Here is a 19,881-nt window from a genome sequence, read left to right as displayed (position 1 = left end):
TATGTCTCATACATGTTCAACCTCTATTTCCAAAACATTTCATGTAAAGCCATTCTCCCTGGGGACTTCCCTGGTGGTCCAGTGGCTAAGACTCCACACTCCCAATGCTGATGGCCTGGGTTCTATCCCTGGTCAGGGAACTAGCTCCCACATGCCACAACTAAGAGCTCGCATGCCACAACTATAGCATCCCACGTGCTACAACAAAGATAAAAAGAAAAATTCTCAGTGCTGCAGCTAAGACCGTGCAGGGCTAAATACATACATATATATATTATGTGCTTTTGGGGAGAATGATGTCCAGCTCATGGCTAAAGGTTAAGGTGCACAGGTTACAGCAATTTTGGCGTTTAAACCAAGCATCTGGGGACTAGAGGGGCACAGAAGCACTCACCTTTCTGGCCCCTTGTCTGTTTCAAGGGCACTTATACAAATGAATGTATTTGGTCCCTGGAAGGAAAGTGGAGGATACACATGTGTGTGTACACGTATGTGACTAGAAAGGATCGGGAGAAAGAGATCTGAGGCATCTCTGCTCATTTCTGCTTATTTTACCAAGAAGTAGGTACTTTGTTCAAGTAGGAACTTTGTTTCCCATACATGCACTTCACACACTGCTAGATGGAAAATGGAGGTCGACCAAACTCATAACGGCTTATCGAAGCGTAATTAGGAGTAACAACACAATTCTGCTCACCACCTAGGACTGGCGTAGTGGACACCAATTCCACTACGCCAAGTATATGTCGTCTCGGTCGACTGCATCCTGCCTGTTGGAAACCAGGGAACTAGCCGTGATAGGCGGGGCAAGTCGTGATGTGTGGGGCAAGCCGCAGTGGGCTGGGCAAGTTGCGATGGGTGGGGCAAGTCCAAGTGGCATGAGGTCACATTGGAGCGATGCAACTCGTTACCTCGAAGGAGGCCTCTGTATGAATGGAGACCTGGAGAACCAGCCAGGTGGGTGATTCAGGAATAGCATGAAAGAAAAAGAAGAAAGTGAAGTCGCTCAGTCGTGTCCGACTCTTTGCAACCCCGTGGACCAGGCTCCTCCGTCCATGGGATTCTCCAGCTAAGAATACTGGAGTGGGTTGCCATTCCTTCTCCAGGGGATCTTCCCAACCCAGGGATCGAACCCAGGTCTCCCACATTGCAGGAAGATGCTTTAACCTCTGAGCCACCGGGGAAGCCCTGGTAGCATAGGTAACCACCAACTGGGAGAAAAGCAACCGCGAATAGGGAAGGCGCAACATGTTGGAGACCTCCCTAGCACTACCCACCCCGAGTTCTCCATAATTTTCCAAAAGAAAGTATTTTGAATAACATTTTAAAATGAATAAAAGTGAAAGCCGCTCAGTCGTGTCAGACTCTTTGCGACCCCGTGAACTATACAGTCCATGGAATTCTCCAGGCCAGAATACTGGAGTGTGTAGCCTTTCCCTTCTGCAGGGGATCTTCCCAACCCAGGAACTGAACCAGGTCTCCCACATTACAGGTGGATTGTTACCAGCTGAGCCACCAGGGAAGCCAAAGAACACTGGAGTGGGTATCGTATCCTCCAACGGATCTTCACGACCTAGGATTTGGTCCGGGATCTCCTGAATGTTAGGCAGATTCTTTACCACCTGAGCTACTAGGGAAGCCCTTAAAATGAAGAAAGTCAGGAGCAAATGCAAAACTGGACTGGAAAATGGGGCAACAGATGTAAACACGGTCTATCTCAGGCAAACTGAGGAGTAGCTCCGGTTTATTTCTAGTTCTGAAAACAGGCTTTGTTGATGGGAAATTCACTCTTGTAAAGGATGTCCTTCTTAACTCATAACTAATTCATTCTCTCTCGCTACTTAGATTGAGTATGCATGCAGATGCAAACATAGATGTAGTATTTTTATATTAAAGAAACAAAATACACTCCAAATATATGTATATAGCTTAAGAGAGAAGCTGGGGAAAGTAACAATCAGTAGAGAAAACTGACCAAGAAGGCAGAGGATGAACTGTATTAAAAGTAGCTTTCAATTCCAGAATCGATCTGTGCCTACTGAATAGTTTCAAACTACCTATATATGTTAATTTGCTTACCACATTTATTTAGATTCATATGAATCCACCTTGTGCTGTGCAGTGCTTAGTCACTCAGTAGTGTCTGACTCTTTGGGACCCCATGGACTATAGCCCACCAGGCTCCTCTGTCCATGGGGCTTCTCCAGGTAAGAATACTGGAGTGGGTTGCCATGCCCTCCTCCAGTGGATCTTCCCAACCCAGGGATTGAACCCAGGTCTCCTGCATTGCAGGCAGATTCTATACTGTCTGAGCTACCAGGGAAGCCCATTAATCCACCTTAAATGTTACTTTATTTCTTGCATAGGTAAAACATCATCAGCCATTAATGATTCAGTTCAGTTCCTCACTCAGTCATGTCCCAACTCTGCAACCCCATGGACTGCAGCACACCAGGCTTCCCTGTCCATCACCAACTCCCAGAGCTTGCCTAAATTCATGTCCCTCAAGTCAGTGATGCCATACAACCATCTTATCCTCTGTCCTTCCCTTCTTCTCCTGCCTTTAATCTTTCCCAGCATCAGGGTCTTTTTCAATGAATCAGTTCTTCACATCAGGTGGCCAAAGTATTGGAGCTTCAGCTTCAGCATCTGTCCTTCCAATGAATATTCAGTATTGATCTCCTTTAGGATGGATTGGTTTGATCTCCTGACAGTCCAAGGGACTCTCAAGAGTCTTCTCCAACACCACCATTCAAAAGCATCAATTCTTCTGCACTCAGCTTTCTTTATGACCCAATGTGAATGTAAATTAGTTTAATTGTGAAAACCTACCTCTTATCACCTATTGGATGATGACCTGAAATAAGGTGTTTGGATTAGGTAGGAAGAAATTAAACAATATTAAAAATTGTGGTTTGTACTTACATACTCTGAATCCTTTGTAATACACCAGAACAGCATGTATTTTAAAAAATAAATTAACTAACAGCTATGTTAAACTCTGCTCCTGATTAGCAGTAAAGCAGTAGGAAAATTTATATCTCTACTGAAAATTTTAGAATTCAGCAGTGTAAGTAATCCAGTTGGTGGCCTGAATCTTTTAAAAGCCCTACATGGTGAATAATCAGACAAATCATTATATTTAAGTGTTTCCGGTACACTAGTAAAAATTATTACATTTTCCTATCCAGTAAGTCAACAGCTGGTCTCTCCTACTTGCTCATGGATTTATTTAACAATTAATACTACACACATATATATACACACACACTTCACACATAATGCATATAAAATATTGTTATAAATCAGTGTTGCATAGTATATTTTGAAGGAAATGTCCAAAAAAAAAAAAAAAAGTGCAGCTTTAGGTGGTAATTTTGAAGGTTTTAATTCCCTGACAAGTAACTAACTGGGGTAATGTAGAAGTGTTTTGGGCTTCCCTGGTAGCTCAGCTGGTAAGGAATCTGCCTGCAATGCAGGAGACCCCGGTTCGATTCCTGGATCAGGAAGATCCCTTGGAGAAGGGATAGGCTACCCACTTCAGTATTCTTGCCTGGAGAATCTCATGAACAGAGGAGTCTGGTGGGCTACAGTCAATGGGGTCATAAAGAGTCAGAGAGGAATGAGCACCTAAGCACAGCAGAGCACAGCACAAAAGTAGTTTAAAGGACACATTAGGATTGAACTAGAGATACAGTTGTTTTTTTTGTTTGTTTGTTTGTTTTTTCCTTGCAATCTGAGGGGTTAGGATTCACTCTATATTTAGATTTCCTTGTTCTTTGGGGAACAGTCAGTATCAAAGGTGCTTATTTGTGTCTTTCCTCAAAGTCTAAAAGATTCCTCTCAAAATGAGAAAAGTTTCTCACTACCTGCTACCTACCCTAGCAGGGGCACTTTTCATCCCCTTCCTCTCCCCAAAGTCAAAATTCACATGCAGAAATATGCAATTAAGTAGACTTCTCCATCCTTAATAAATTCCGTTTCTCTTTAATAGCTTTTAATCATTATGTTCATCCCAAGCTAACATAGCAATCTTTCCCTAAACAAGGAGAGGTTTCTCTTATGACATCCTCTCTGTGCCCTGCATAAATATTCCTACAAAAAAAGTGACCTGTTAATTATGAGTGATTGCTTTCCTCATCCCAGGGTGACTGAGGAATAATTTCAACTAAGTATTCATAGTCAGGGATCATCAAGTGATTGCTCTCCAGATTAATCTCCGTGGGCCCAGCTATTGCCTTGTTGTAGCCTGAACATGGCACCGCATTCTGTCTGTCCTATTCATCCTGAATTAAGAAGGCCTTATTTGCTAAACCACTTAAATTCTTTCTGCACAATTTAATTATGCTTCAATGCAAAACCACCTGTGACCTTAGGTTTAGTAATGAAATCCACTCCCCAGTCACTGCAGCAGAGTGGTCTGTATGGTAAAGGTGGTAGGAAATAAGAATCTTAAATATCGTTCCTAACTGGAAGAGCCACACTCTTTTTGGCTTGTTCTCTTTCTGTTTTACTGCAGGCAGTTGGTTGTTTTTTGGAGGAGATATTGTATAAGTACCGTCACTTGGAAGATTTAAATGAAAATTCAAAGTAAATCATAGCTATTTGGGTTAGAAAACAGAAATGTCCTTTTTTTTTTTCCCCGCCGCCCCCTCCCCTTCACTATGTGAACCAGAGGGTATTTAAAAAATAAAATCCTTTACTTCTCTCTTTGAGAACTAAAACAAAAGCATATAACATGCAATGTTACTTTTGTATAAACCTGGCTTCCCTGGTAGCTCAGACCATAAAGAGTCTGCCTGCAATGCAAGAGACCCAGGTTTGATCCCTGGGTTGGGAAGATCCCTTGAAGAAGGGAATGTCCACCTACTCTAGTATTCTTGCCTAGAGAATTCCATGGACAGAAAAGCCTGGTGGGCTATGGTCCTTGGGGTCACAAAGAGTCAGACATGACTGAGCAACTAACACTTTCACTTGGTATAAACCTGGGCCATTTGATATTCAGTTATCAAGTGGAGGGATTATTTAGTTTATAATGAGTCTTTCAGAGTCCAGTTTCACATCTGGCAAGTTCTCTGGCTAGAAAATTCTCAAATACAAAGTACAGTCTTGTAAACCAGTCACCATGGTGGTGCTGTACATTAAATCTCTAGCACTTACTTATTCTATAACTGAAAGTTTGTAACTTTTGATCCCCTTCATCCATTTTGACCACTTTATTTTTTGGAGCTTTATCTAGCTCCATCCATATTGTCTCAAATGGCAAATGTCTATGGCTGAAAAATATATACATACATATGGGTGTGTGTGGCATACACTCACACATTATTTTTTTTATCTATTCATTCATTTTCTTTATCCATCAATGATATGGATTTCTTTATCCAGATCATTGAACACTTAGGTTGTTTCCATGTCTTGGCTATTGTAAAAGTCTTGAAATGAACATGAGGGTGTGGATATCTTTTTGAGTTAGCAGACTTGCTGAATCACTCGGTAGATCTATTTTTAATTTTTCGAGGACCCTCTATACTGTTTTCCACGGTGACTTTACTAATTCACATTGTCACCAAGAGAATACAAGTGTTTCCTTTTCTCCATGTCCTCACCAACACACAGCCATTCTAATAGGTGTGAAGTGACAGCTCTTTGCGGCTCTGATTTGCATTTACATGATAATTAGTGATGTTGACCACATTTTCATGTGCCTGCTGATGGTTTGTCTTCTTTTACAACCAAATGAGTATAAAGGAGCTTTTTAAATAAATATAAAGTTACAAAAATCAAAGAGATAACACAGAACATAATTGGTACCATTTTCCCCTTTAGTGATGCACAAAATGTGTCTTACAATCAGTGACATCATACATTTGATGAAATACGCCGATTCCCCTGTTTCCTGTATGTTAGGCCTTGTACCTTCTGCCTAACTTCAAGACTAGTCAGTTTCTATCCTCTGTCAGGACTTGCCAGTCATTGCGTCTGATCATTTCCCCATTTCTTGATATGTACAGACCTGTCTTTCACCCATGAAAGATCTGTTTTACATTTGATTTGGCACTCTGTGGCTTAGCAGAATTGCTGAATCACATAGTAGATCTATTTTTAATTTTTCGAGACTGTGTGACCATCTATCAAATGCCAAATGTGATCCCCAGATTAGACAAGATTCCTGACCTTACCAGAGATTACAGACCAAAGATCTGATAGTGTGTTCCCATTTTTGTTGAAGAGTGTTCTCTCAAATATGCACCTTCTTCTTCTGTGCTTGAAAGAGGTTTCATGTGTCAGATACTGTGCCTCTCCCAGAGTCTAAGTGATTATGAAAGCCACACCAAAGAAAATTAAAATGTCCTTAAAAATTGCAAGCATGGGTGAAGTTTGCAATACCTCAAAATCGAAGCCGCTTCATTTCAGTTCTGTCAGTCTTCCCAGCCCTGTATACTTTTTTCCTCCCCTTAAAACTGAATGGCAGAGAACCAAAAAGCATAGCAAATGAGTGCCTCAATCCTTGGTGAATGAAAACACCAAGGCTCTCTGTGGATGTTCATAGACATGAGATTCTCTTAATAAGAAAACTGCAACATTGTAAGCCATTCAAGCATTACAATCCAATCAATGTCCTTCTTGTTTTGAGGGAAAAAAATAGATAATAAAGTTTCTGAAGGAAGCAGAGTAGTATCAGACGGGACTAATTATAATAAGATTAAAAAGAATGGCAAAAAGCAGTGATGATGAAGGAAAAAAAAAACACTCAGAGGAAAAACACTGGTATCCCTTATGATGTGCTTAACTCTATTCTGTCAAGAAAAAATTTTTGAATAGAAATATGATTTTCAAACTAAGATACCAAAAAGGAAAAAAGAAAAGAAGCTCCCCCACACTTCTACCCAGTCCCAACTGAAGGTTAATTCTGTTAAGATTTAATTCATGGTTTGAATTCAGCTCACCTATAAGCAGAATCAACTGCATCATATTCAGCAATACATGGCATTAAGGAAAGATCTTGCAGCAAGACTACTGTGACTCATAGGAGTTGGTGGAGAGTTATGATTTTAGAAGGGCTCTCCTACTAACCAGAGGAAGGTATAAGGAAGGCTTATGAATTTGCTCAGGTGGCATAAAGAAAGTAAAAATGCACATATACCAGGCTATCATTACATGTTAAGCAGTTAATGTCTCAGAGTAATTTCACTTATCATGTGTTGTTTAAGGGAATAGCTAAGGAACCACATCTTTCTCCAGGATACACACAGTAGATAAAACATCTCATGAAATGGAGCAAATGATGTGCCAAAGGAAGTGACGTGAATGAGTGAGAGTAGTTTTAGGGTATCAGGAGGATACTGGGCTGGCCAAGTAAGTAACAAAAGACAGAGGCTAAGAACTTCTTTCCTCCACATTCAGTTTTCAAACTTTGAACTAAATAAGCAAAATGGGTATGCATGATCTTGGTGGGTGGGTCATAGAGTTGTAGGGATCTGGGATGACACAAGAAAAAGAGTCAAGATAGAGGAATAGGAGGCCGAGAATTAGAATTTGATTCTGTCTTTATGACCCTTTGAGTCTGTGACCTTACCTAGTGGTTTTATTGAATTACTGTAGTTAATTGGAAAGCCATTTTATTATCTCTTGCATAACCCTTTCTAATATGCAGTTAACTAAAAAATCCATCTTTAAAAAATATTAAAGCTTTTCTATAGTTTAGCTGTTTCAAAGTCATGATCTAAAATGTAGGCTTTTGTCTACAAAATTATATCAGTGCCTTTTCTCTCTTTGTCTCTGCCTGCACCCTTCCTATTATTGTCGTTCAGTCACTCAGTCATGTCCAGCTCTTTGTGACCCCAGGGACTGCAGCATGCCAGGCTCCCCTGTCCTTTACCATCGCCTGGAGTTTGCTCAAACCATGCCCATTGCATTGGTGATGCCATCCAACATCTCATCCTCTGTCGTCCCCTTCTCCTTCTGCCTTCAATCTTTCCCAGCATCAGGGTCTTTTCTAAGGAGTCAGCTCTTTGCATCAGGTGGCCAAAGTGTTGGAACTTCAGCATCAGTCCTTCCAATGAGTATTCAGGATTGATTTTCTTTAGGATTGACTGGTTTGATCTCCTTGCAGTTCAAGGGACTCTCGAGAGCCTTCTCCAACACCACAGCTCAAAAGCATCTATTCTTTGGCACTCAGCCTTCTTTATGGTCCAACTCTCACATCCATACTTGACTACTGGAAAAGCCATAGCTTTGACTAGATGGACCTTTGTCGGCAAAGTAATGTCTCTGAACCCCTCCCATACACAGACATAGACACACACACACACACAAACAAGCATACACACATACACATATATATATATGTCCAGACATTTTCATATTCATTCCCTCTACAAATATACACACATGTATTACATATTATGTCTTTTTCCTCCCTCTATTACAAATGTATGTATATATATATATATATATATATTTGTAGGCCTCCCTGATGGCCCAGTGTTAAAGAATTTGCTTGCAATACAGGAGATGTGGGTTTGACCCCTGGGTCAGGAAGTTTCCCTGGAAAAGGAAATGGACACCCACTTCAGTATTCTTGCCCGGAAATCCCATGGACAGCGCAGACCTGGTGTACTGCAGTCCATGGGATCGCAGAGAGTCAGGCATGACTGAGCGACTGAACTGCACTGAACTGAACTGAATATGCACAGTTCATACAATACAGACCTTGTAGAAACACATTTAATGCTCTCTTTTTGTTGGTTTACTCTGTACTAGACACATTTCATCATTTTAAGCACAATACAAATATTATCTCATATGTTCCTCACAATAACCTGGTAAGAAATTTATTTTCATTTTACAGTTGAGGAGACCAAGGAACAGAGAGGTTAAATCACTTGTCCAGTGAGGTGCAGATAATAAACTGTGGGGTCAGGATTTGAATTCAAGGAATCAGAGACCAGAGCCATGTTCTTAACCCCTGGGCTCTCCTGCCTCATGGGCAGGACTTGCCGTTCCCTACCACCCACTGGGACAGAGCATCTCATGACTCTTTACACAGACTTGATCTTTTAGGGTTCAGAGAATTATCCCCCTGCCTGGATTTTTTTTTCCTTCCTTGTGATGGTTATTTTTATGTGTCAGTGTAACTGGCCTAAGAGACATCCAGAATAGCTGGAAGAACATTTCTGGGTAAGTCTCTGAGAGTGTTTCTGGGAGAAATTAGTGTTTGATTTGTGGACTGAGCAGAGATCCACCCTTAGCAATGTGGGTAGATCGCGGTTCTTCTTAGCCTTCATAACCACCTGAGCCAATTCCTCCAGTTAACAAATACATAAATAAAGAAAATATCCTACTGGTTCTGTTTCTCTGGAGAACCCTGATGAATACATTCCTCTTCATTAGCTGGTAAAACTCTGACCAGTCTTCAAGTCATGACACATGCCCTTTTCTCTCTGCAGCTTTTCCTGATTCTTATTCTATCCCAAGATATGCAGGAATTCTCTCCCCTAACAACTCCCCCAATATCACTACAGCTATTAGTATAAGCAGCTTGTCTTCTACACTAGAGTCCACCCTCTTGGGCATGAAAAAGTTATCTAACTTTATATCCTTTTTATCTAGTACCCTGCCTCACAGAGAAGGAGGTGTGGAGAATGTCTGCCACAATTCTGTAGTCAGTGTATCAAATCAATCACCTGGTTTGATGTCACCTATTTTACAACATAAAGGCATATGTTTTCCACCATTAGACTTTGCCTTCATATTATGTATGTACTTTGAAACATATGACATCCATCATAAAAGATTCTGACAACTTTTCAAAACCATAAAAGCTTGTAACCTATGGAATAATATGTAGAGTAGAGGTTTTTAATATTTTAAGCTCAAATCAGTAGGCCCTTTGATCTCTCTGTTTGAGGTATTACTTATTATGCACAATGTGTGTGTGTGTGTGTGTGTTAGTTGCTTAGTCGTGTCCGACTCTTTGCAACCCCATAGACTGTAGCCCACCAGGCCCCTCTGTCCATGGGATTCTCCAGGAAAGAACACTAGAGTGGGTTGCCATTTCCTTCTCCAAAAGGAACTATAGAAAGAAAGAAAGTGAAGTTGCTCAGTCCTGTCTGATTCTTTGTAACCCTATGGGCTGACTGTAGCCTATAGGCTCTTCCATCCATGGAATTTTCCAGGCAAGAGTACTGGAGTGGGTTGCCATTTCCTTCTCCAATTATGCACAATAAATTAATTCAATTCTAATAGTCAGTAAGGAGTTTAACTTTGGGAGATAATGGAGGACCGAAGACCGTGGCATGCTGCAGTCCAACGTGTCACAAAGAGTTAGACAGACACGACAGCTACTGAGCAACAGCAACAAGCTTTTATGTTAAATTATTGGCTAATTTCAAAATTCACAATAATTTTTTCCCTCTCATTTTAAGAATCGATGCTGTACCTAAAGGAAGAGTTACTTGGCTTCCTTGTCTATGTTACATTAGGCAACCTAATGGGAGTGGGCAGTAACTGAGGAAGGTAATTAATTTCCCACTTAGTTATTAATATTGTCTTCTATATGTCTGTAGCTAATTTTACATGGTACTAAGTAGAGAGAAAAGTGAACAGTTAAATTTGTGGACCAGTCCTCATCACATCCAACATAGCTATTGTTGTTACAAAGAGGTTAAAAATCAGGAGAGAGAAAGTGCATCCACTCAGAAATGCTCAGAAAGAACCGATAGAAGAGTAACTGCTTAGAGAGCCTTTTAATGTTTGTGTATAATGGAAGAAGAAAAGAAGACTTTCCAAGTGGTGAAAGTGATAGCATAAACAAAGCTGTGGATGGGGCAAGTTGTGAGGAATATTTTGGAATGCATGCATGCTCAGTTGTGTCCAACTCTCTGCGACCCCATGGACTGTAACCCACCAGGCTCCTCTGTCCATGGGATTCTCCAGGCAAGAGTATTGGAGTGGGTTTCCATTTCCTACTCCAGCTTCTCTATCTGACTTGAATGTTGAAGACAGGTATAAAAGTCAAAGGGGTAAAACAATGTTGGAATTATATTATGAAAACATTTATAAGACAATGAGCAATTCTACTTGATTCTATAAGCTTCAAGGAGTATGATGGTATTTTAGGTTGTTATAACAAACGCCACATGTGTGCGTGCATGCTAAGTTGCTTCAGTTGTGTCTGACTCTTTGAGAAGCTATGGACTATAGCCCATCAGGCAAATCTGTCCATGGGATTCCTCAGGCAAGAATACTGGAGTGGGTTGCCATTTCCTCCTCTAGGGGATCTTCCCAACCCAGGGATCCAACCCATGACTCTTACATTACCTACATTGGCATGTGAGTTCTTTACCACTGGAAAGCCCATGAAAATATTATTGACTGGCTTTGCACAATAGACATTTATCTCATTCAGTTCTGGAGGCTTGGAAGTCCAAGATCAAGGTGTCAGCTAATTCCATGTCTAAGATAGCCCTCTCCCTGGCTTGCAGACAGTCAGCTATCTCCTCTTACATGATGTAGAAAGAGATCATCTCTCTGATATCTCTGCAAATAAGGACATTAATCCTATCATGGGAGTTGGACCATAAAGAAAGCTGAATTGGTGCTTTTGAACTGTGCTGTTGGAGAAGACTCTTGAGAGTCCCTTGGACTGCAAGGAGATCAAACCAGTCAATCCTAAAGGAAATCAGTCCTGAATAGTCATTGGAAGGACTGATACTAATAAAGCTGAATCTCTAATATTTTGGCCACCTGATGCAAAGAACTGACTCATTGGAAAAGACCCTGAAGCTGGAAAAGATTGAAAGCAGAAGGAGAAGTGGTTGACAGAGGACTAGATGGTTGGATGGCATCACCAACTTGGTGGACATGAGTCTGAGTAAGCTCTGGGAGTTGGTGACGGACAGTGCTGAAGTCCATGGAGTCACAGAGTCAGACATGACTGAGGGTCTGAAATGAACTGAACTGAATCCTATCATTCTCCAAGCCAGGCTTCAGCAATAAGTGAACTGTGAACTTCCAGATGTTCAAGCTGGTTTTAGAAAAGGCAGAGGAACCAGAGTTCAAATTGCCAACATCCACTGGATCATGGAAAAAGCAAGAAAGTTCCAGAAAAACATCTATTTCTGCTTTATTAACTATGCCAAAGCCTTTGACTGTGTGGATCAGAATAAACTGTGGAAAATTCTGAAAGAGATGGGAATACCAGACCACCTGACCTGCCTCTTGAGAAACCTGTATGCAGGTCAGGAAGCAACAGTTAGAGAACTGGTTATGGAACAACAGACTGGTTCCAAACAGGAAAAGGAGTACGTCAAGGCTGTATATTGTCACCCTGCTTATTTAACTTCTATGCAGAGTACATCCTGAGAAACACTGGGATGGAAGAAGCACAAGCTGGAATCAAGATTGCCGGGAAAAATATCAAGAACCTCAGATATGCAGATGAAACCACCCTTATGGCAGAAAGTGAAGAGGAACTAAAAAGCCTCTTGAGGAAAGTGAAAGAGGAGAGTGAAAAAGTTGGCTTAAAGCTCAACATTCAGAAAACGAAGATCATGGCATCTGGTCCCATCACTTCATGGGAAATAGATGGAGAAACAGTGGAAACAGTGTCAGACTTTATTTTTGGGGCTCCAAAATCACCGCAGATGGTGACTGCAGCCATGAAATTAAAAGACACTTACTCCTTGGAAGGAAAGTTATGACCAACCTAGACAGCATATTTAAAAGCAGAGACATTACTTTGCTATCAAAGGTCCCTCTAGTCAAGGCTATGGTTTTTCCAGTGGTTATGTATGGATGTGAGAGTTGGACTGTGAAGAAAGCTGAGCACCGAAGAATTGATGCTTTTGAACTGTAGTGTTGGAAAAGACTCTTCAGAGTCCCTTGGACTGCAAGGAGATCCAACCAGTCCATTCTGAAGGAGATCAGTCCTGGGATTTCTTTGGAAGGAATGATGCTGAAGCTGAAACTCCAGTACTTTGGTCACCTCATGTGAAGAGGACTCACTGGAAAAGACCCTGATGCTGGGAGGGATTTGGGGCAGGAGGAGAAAGGGATGACAGAGGATGAGATGGCTGGATGGCATCACTGACTCAATGGATGTGAATCTAAGTGAACTCCGGGAGTTGGCGATGGACAGGGAGGCCTGGCATGCTGCGATTCATGGGGTCGCAAAGAGTCAGACACGACTGAGCGACTGAACTGAACTGAATCCTATCATGAGGATTCTATCACCATTATCTAAGTGAAAGTGTTATTTGCTCAGTCCTGTTGACTCTTTGTAACCCCATGGACTTTAGCCCTCCAGGCTCCTTTGTCCATGGGGTTTTCTAGGGAAGAATACTGAAGTGGGATGCCATTTCCTTCTCCAGGGAATCTTCCTGACCCAGGGATTGAACCTGGGTCTCCTGCATGGCAGGCAGATTTTTTTTTTACTCTCTGAGCCCCACTGCTTCCCAAAGCCACCAGCTTCAAATATGATCAGGTTGGGTATTTGGCCTTCAGCATGTACTTTGGGAAGACACCACCTTTAGTGCAAAACAGTGATTTTACCAAGTCAAGCTTTAAAAGGATTAACCTGATAGAATTGACTAAAATGAATTGAAGTAAGAGAAGCCATCAGTTCTAATGAGGTGGATGAAACTGGAGCCTATTATACAGAGTGAAGTAAGCCAGAAAGAAAAACACCAATACAGTATACTAACGCATATATACGGAATTTAGAAAGATGGTAACGACAACCCTGTATGCGAGACAGCAAAAGAGACACAGATGTATAGAACAGTCTTTTTGACTCTGTGGGAGAGGGAGGGTGGGGATGATTTGGGAGAATGGCATTAAAACATATATAATATCATATAAGAAATGAAAAAAAAAGAGAAGCCATTAGAAATAAAAATATCAGAATATTAAACAGGAAATGAAGATTGTGTTCTATCTTCAGTTCAGTCGCTCTGTCGTGTCCGACTCTTTGTGACCCCATGAATCGCAGCACGCCAGGCCTCCCTGTCCATCACCAACTCCCGGAGTTCACTGAGACTCACGTCCATCAAGTCAGTGATGCCATCCAGCCATCTCATCCTCTGTCGTCTATCTTAAGTGACCTCAATTAGAATGACAGGAGGAGACTAATGAAAAAACACATCTTAATGTGCTTACCAAATAATAATTGAAATAATGTGACTATCATGTAGCATTTGTTATTTGTTGGGAATTAAGCTAAATATTTTATATATTTTAGCATGTTTAAATTTCATATGTTACCAGGAAATGACATTTTTGTTGTTAGGAAATAAAATTTATGAATGACAATAATGACATTGATGAAAACTGGAAATCATATGGTGCTTAATATGAGCCAGGCATTACTCTAAGGACTTTAAACAGGACCTGAAAACAACCATATGAAAGAGGAAATATTAATATTCCCAATTTAAAGTTTAGAAAACTGAGGCAAGGGAAAGTTAAATAGGTAGATTTCTCTTTATTTCATAGATGAAGAATCAGGTTTCAAATAGATGAAACGATTCTTCTAAGATCATTTGGCAAGTGACAGTTCAATAGTTTAAATCTCAGTTTAATTTCAAAGTTTGTTCCTTCTTTTATTAAGTAAAAAGATATTATGCAGAGTTAAGCAAATAATAGTTATTAACATATTTTAAATATAACTTTCGATATATCTCTATGTCATAATTGGATACATTACTTAACATGAACGTTCTGGCTTCAGTAACAAAAGCTCAGAATATATAAGTGGTTTAAACAAGGTAGAAGCCCATTTGTTTTTCAGGCAACAAGCCTGGCATAAACCACTCATGGCTGATAGGGAAGTGCTTCACTGTCAGAAACCCAACTGGCTTAATTTGGTTGCTATACTAGCCTGAACATGGACTGTTACTGGATCCAAGATGATTACTCTGTTTCCATCCATAATCCTTGCATGTCAACCAGTAGGCAAGTGGAAAGATTAATGTATGTATTCTTTAATGGCACCTTAGAAAATATACATGTACTTCCATTTTTACCCCATGACCAGAACTCAAGTAGCACTGTGCCATCTAGTTGCAACGGAGACCAGGAAACGTCTTTTGAGAGATGTTTTTTCAAGGAAAAGCGTGTAGAGGCACTGACAGAAAACCGAGAGATTCTAATACATTTTCTGTTATTAATTTAATGTTTAGTTTATCTATCCTCACTGCTTCTAATTTAATTATTAGTTCTGTAATAATCTTGTTTAGTCTTTGATTTGCTTCTTTAGCTTTGCAATCTCACTTTTCATCTCTATTTTCATTTCCTAGGTCTGCTGCAACAAATTATTACAAACTCAGTGGCTTAAAATAACACAAGTGTATTCTCTCCCAGTTTCAGAGGTGAGAAGTCTGAAATCAAGTTGATAACAAGGTTGGGTCTTTCTTAAGGCTCTAAGAGAGAATCTATTCCATGCCTCTCTCTCAGCTTCTGTTGGTTACTGGCAACCCTTGGCATTTTTTGGCTTGTAGTTGCAATACCTCCAACATTTGCTTACATCTTCACTTGGCCTTATCTCCTGTTTCTCTACATCTGCTTCTCCTGTGTGTTTCTATCCCTTTTTCTGCCTTATAAAGATACTCTTTGTTTGAATTAAGGTTCAACCAATCCACAGAACTTGCATTTGAGATCTTTGATTGTGTCTGCAAAGATTCTTATTTCAAATAAAGCCACAGGCTAAATTTTTGGATGAACATATCTTTGGGAGCCATAATTCAGCACATTGCAAGCTCATTTTGCTATTTTATCATCTTTTTAAATTATATATTTATTGAATATATGTTTTTATTAAGTTTTTTCTACAACCTAAATCATATTTCAGAAATTTTCACCTTAATTCTTACATTATATTTTATTACAGATTGTTTTGTCCATATAAATTATCATGCTATTTTTCTTTTCTTCCTTTCATTGTCTTTGGGAATATTTTTCTTTCAATTTTTTTTTTGATGATTATGATGAAGAGAGTGAAGAGGACATATATTTTCTTGGTTGTCATGATTCTTTTTTTATCTTACTTCATTTTGTATGTCTTTGTTCAGATCTTCTGTTTATTTTGATATAATGTATATGATTTATTTTTTCTTCCTAAATATAAGAATAAGAGCTCATTTCTTCTGAGTATTTCATATTTTGACATAATTTAAGTAATCTGAGGATATGGAGAAGAAAGATGTGTGAAACAAAGTTGTATAAGATATTTGACTGTTTGCCCACTTCTCTCCCTTGTGAAGTATCACAAAAGTCTGTACCAGCATTCTCATCAATTGTTGTGGAAGGGTGAATTCTGATTATCCAATACTAAGGCTTCAGAACATTTTCCCTGATTCAGATTCTGGAGTCTTCTCTCCCATCATAGAATTAGCATCTTTGTAGTGTCTCCCACTTAAAGGTTCCACTAGAAATTCACGGAACATTTTCCACTATGCCCAGAAAGTGCTCACCAGGACTGCCTTGTCCACAGGTGGTTGAGGCATCCATAGGTGAAGAGTTTTCCCACTTGATGCCTCCATGTCAGCACCTTGAAGTGAGTGAGTGTGCACCCACTGTGGTTCTTGCCAAATACCTTTTACTTCACACAGGACTTCCCATCAAGCTCCATCACGCAGGCAGACCCAGGCACAGGTGGCTTTTCAGAGCTCTCAAGGGATCTGGTCTGACACAAAGCAATGTGTCTGGAGGAAGACATACAAGATGAAGAAACATGGAAAAAGAATATCATGGTAACCAAGGAAATATGTTTCCTCTTCCCTTGAGTCATCATCATCATCCAAAAAAGAATTGAAAGAAAAATATTCTCATAGAAACAAAAGGAAGAAAGAAAAGTAGAAGGCTGCCATCTTCAGGAAGCCTTCCCTGAAGTGGTCTTCAACTTGTATCAACCTATGGAACCACCCCTTCAGGGCTTCTGTGCCTTGCTTAGTTTTCCTAGGAGGCCAGAAGAATAAAAATATAGACAAAAACACAATTTGTACTCTCAGACTTAGTAACATCTGTAAGAATGTCTAGCAGTTGCCCTCATGGCTTGGGGGTTAAGGCAACGTGTCTAAATTTCATGCAGTAATCGTAAATTCGTATCAGTGTCTGTCCTCTATTTCTCTCTCTCTCTGTATCTATTATATAAAATAGCTCTATCTTTGATATGTAGTGTTAGCCCTATGCTCTTGTTTTGATTGCCCACATGATTTGCTTTGCCATTGTTCAGTCACTAAGTTGCGTCCAACTCTGCGATCCCATGGACTGCAGCATGCCAGGCTCCCCTGTCCTTTTCCACCCCCCAGAGTTTGCTCAGATTCATGTCCATTGAGTTGATGATGCTACCTAATCATCTCATCCTCTGTCATGCCTTCTCCTTTCGCCTTCAATCACCATTTTAAAGTTTCTGTTAACTTCATCAGGTGTTACGAGAATAATCTGATTTGCCATTACTACCCAGTCTAGTCTGCTGTTGCTGCCTCCTGTTTCATGTTTAATGAGCATGATCTAGATGGGAAAATAGTAACTGAAATCAAATGGATGATCTTAACAGTCCATTATAAACTCAAACCTAATCTAAATGACTTCCTAGAATCAAGTTCACTTGCTTTGATGTACATGGAGTTTACCAGAAAACATTCATTGGTACCATTTTCTGAGACCAAGTTATGTTGTAAAGAAACTAGAGAGTTCAAAGTTCTCAGTATCAGTTGATGTTTGCAATGAACGTTCCCCAGATATTAATTTAACCTCTTCATGCCAAATATAAGGTCAAAAAAATAATATTCCTGGCAGGCTTAAAACATTATCTCATTTTAATGCTGAGTATGATTGAAGCTCTAAAACTGCCAAAGTCACATTGCTGCGTTAGAATCGTAGGCACTTACTGTATAACATGAACAAAGGACATTGGAAAAAAAAAAAAAAAGTGATTAGTTACTCATCCAGATTATAAACCAAGATGAGCAGGTAAAAATATATATAAGCAATATATTTTTACAATATCTGTAAGAAAATGACATAATCTTCACAGGGCTAAAGAATCCAGCCAACTCTTCAATAACATAAAGCAAAAAACACAATAACGTAAGGTACCTAGAAGATAAGATAAGAAAAATTATGATGCCTTACTTTCAGCCGAATCTCAATCATTCTGAAATTGCAAAATGCAAAAAAAAGTCTTCAACATGGTTTTAAAGAAGGGAATTTGAAAGTCAGGTCAGTCCACACTGGGTTAAGCAAAGTGAGAAACCATGGCACCCACTGGTAGCCTTTCTAACAATGCCCACTTTTATGTTTTTTCAGACCACCTTTCCCACATTATCAAAATCTATATAGATTATTTTCTATTTCTTGCCAGATTACCTTAATATAGAGGTATCTGAAAATGGAATGCATAGTTTTTTGCTGAAGTTTGTATTTTTCTTAAGTTCTCCCATGTTACTTGGGGAATTGCAACTCATTGTTTAGTCATAGCCATTTCAATATTTTCAGATTCTCTGGTGGTGGAGAGAAAAAATAGTAATAAATTCATTCAAACTGAAAAATTAAGGTTGTAAAAAGTTAACGTTCTAAAATAGCACAGATATAAAGAAAATCTTCACCAAAAGAAGAAGCTAGAAACTTGGAATTCAGTTAAGACAATAAGAAGGTAATTTGAGTGAGATCTTTTCAGCTTGTTAAAAACACTTGCTGTCACAAATGGTAATTAAAAATTTATATTATATTCTACCTCCCTCCACACACACAAAAATCAGAATGCACATGGCTTCTCTATGGGGTCTTTGTTCCTGAGATCTTAGGATGAAGTTTGGGAAATAGAGCAGAATAGGAAGTGTGAACTTAAGATATGGTGTTTGGTAGACTGCGGCAGCAGAGAAGGCAATGGCACCCCACTCCAGTACTCTTGCCTGGAAAATCCCATGGATGGAGAAGCCTGGTGGGCTACAGTCCATGGGGTCTCGAAGATTCGGACACGACTGAGGGACTTCACTTTCACTTTTCACTTTCTTGCACTGGAGAAGGAAAGGGAAACCCACTCCAGTGTTCTTGTCTGGAGAATCCCAGGGACGGGAGCCTGACGCAACAGAGTCAGACACGACTGAAGTGACTTAGCAGCAGCAGCAGACTGGGGCAGGGACTTCCCTGGTGTCTCAGATGGTAAAGAATTTGCCTACAATCGGGAGATCTGGGCTTGATCCCTGCGTTGGGAAGATCTCCTGGAGGAGAGCATGGCAACCCACTCCAGTGTTCCATTCTGGAGAATCCCCATGGACAAAGGTGACTGGTGGGCTACGTTCCATGGGGTCACAAAGAGTTGACATAACTGAGCAACTAAGCACAGCACACAGACAGGGGCAAATCCGGGATGCACAGTCCCTGGTTAAGTCCAGTCTCTCACAATCCATTTCCTCTGTGGCAAAATGATATGGTAGTATTATCTGCCTCTTGGGATTACTGTGAGTACAATATTTAGTTAAAAGGATTAAGTATTTTGTATAGAGCCAGAAGCAAACAAAAATAAGCTACTCTTTTCATTAAAGCTATGTAAATTATCCACTCCTACATCTTTGAAGCATAGGTGTTTGGTAGCTTTTGACTTTGTGAGGTCTTCTCCCATGCTATCATAATGATAAAAGATTGGCAGCCAAGGATAGTGCTAAGAAGTTGAAAATTGCTTTAAAAACTGTGAAAGGCAAAGGTGTTAATCACTCAGTCAGATTTGGCTGCTTCTACAATAAACACCCTGACAACTCAGACATTATACAGAAAAACTCAAGAAGGAGTTAATTTGTAAATAAGGTTTAATAACAGAAATTCTTCGAGTTACTGCATCACTTTTTCTTTTGTATTATACATACTCCTTTAATTATT

General features: G+C 39.9%; 1 long non-coding RNA gene across 1 annotated transcript in view; it reads right to left on the bottom strand.

The window, feature by feature from the left end:
- The window catches only part of LOC133255450 (uncharacterized), a 30,726-nt gene extending 29,882 nt beyond the window's left edge, over positions 1 to 844 (bottom strand). The window contains exon 1 of the long non-coding RNA XR_009738947.1: positions 698 to 844. This is a non-coding gene — a long non-coding RNA (uncharacterized LOC133255450). The remainder of the gene's footprint in view (positions 1 to 697) is intronic.
- Between the last annotated feature and the right edge of the window lie 19,037 nt (positions 845 to 19,881).

The sequence above is a fragment of the Bos javanicus genome, chromosome 10, assembly GCF_032452875.1.
Source record: "Bos javanicus breed banteng chromosome 10, ARS-OSU_banteng_1.0, whole genome shotgun sequence".
NCBI lineage: Eukaryota > Metazoa > Chordata > Mammalia > Artiodactyla > Bovidae > Bos > Bos javanicus.
This window is presented reverse-complemented; position numbering and strand designations above follow the sequence as displayed.